Source organism: Seriola lalandi, unplaced genomic scaffold, assembly GCF_002814215.2.
Source record: "Seriola lalandi dorsalis isolate HSWRI2012SDOR001 ecotype SW California unplaced genomic scaffold, Sedor1 jcf7180002054816, whole genome shotgun sequence".
NCBI classification, from domain to species: Eukaryota; Metazoa; Chordata; class Actinopteri; order Carangiformes; family Carangidae; genus Seriola; species Seriola lalandi.
The window spans coordinates 1,452,890-1,453,986 of NW_019525369.1; the positions used below are offsets into that span (position 1 = coordinate 1,452,890).

The following is a 1,097-nucleotide window of genomic DNA, read 5'->3' on the forward strand; positions in this document are numbered from 1 at the left end:
GGGGGGGTAAATCCTGACCAGTTAGCTGTGGGGTAAAAAAACTAACCCGGGCGCCGCAGGGAGGAAATGAGAAGGGAAACAAAGTCATAAAAGTGGGCTGGACGGACCAAGACAGAAAAACATTCTTGTGTCTGAACTCTCTCTCTCTCTCACACACCCACACACATACAAACACACACACACACACACACACACACATACACACACACACACACACACACACACACACACACACACACACACACACACACACACACAGAGGCTGTCAGTTAGCTGAAAGAACCTGGAAGCGCTTCCACTGTGATCTGGAAGTGGAGCATTAAAATAACACGTTCCCAGAGCAACAATGGGAGACACACACACACACACACACACACACACACACACATAGAGACAGAGGCGAGTTACAGCTGCTTCACCTGAAGCCTGGTGAAGACTCACAGTAAGAATCAACCGGTAAGAACTGACGTCTCTTCTTCTTATACGCGAATTTAAAACAGCGATTTCAAAATGTGGATAGAACAAACCCGGCGGACCTGCCCTCACATGGAAGCCAGCCTCATTCTCATGAACATATCTACCCCCTCCCTTCATACACCACACGGCTAGGGGCAAGAAGACGTGAGCTCTAATGTTCCGGATCTCAGACAGCCGAGTTTGAACCGATGGATGTCTCTCTTTCCTCCAACTAATCCCAGCACTCAGAGAGGCAGCTCATCTGGATCATGCATCATGATCATGCAGCCTAATGCAGAGGGAAACGCTTTAATCTGCGTAGCACCTCATTCACAGCGTTAATGCATCAACCAGAAGCAGCACAATCACGCACAGCTCCACAATCTGACTTGTTTTTGCTCCTGTTAAACAGTGCGCGTGCAGCAGCGGCAGCGGCAGCAGCGCGCAGAGGAGGAACGTGCATGAGCGGGTCTTACCGTTTGTTGATAATCCGTCACGAGCCCCGCACACACACACACACACCTGCGGTTTACTTTGGCGTCCCGCGTGCAGGCAGCCAGGCACCCCGGTATGGCACGAGACAGCCCTACCGTGTGCAGACCGGATGGATGGATGATAATTGGATGGAGGGGTGGCGGCGC

The 1,097-nt window shown here is 51.5% G+C and overlaps 1 protein-coding gene across 1 annotated transcript in view; it reads right to left on the reverse strand.

Annotated features, from left to right (window-relative positions):
* hoxb3a (homeobox B3a) overlaps positions 1–1,091 on the reverse strand; it is a 96,872-nt gene extending 95,781 nt beyond the window's left edge. Inside the window, exon 1 of the mRNA XM_023426159.2 lies at positions 933–1,091. The gene's annotated coding sequence lies outside the window, so the exon portion shown is untranslated. The remainder of the gene's footprint in view (positions 1–932) is intronic.
* Positions 1,092–1,097: the final 6 nt, after the last annotated feature.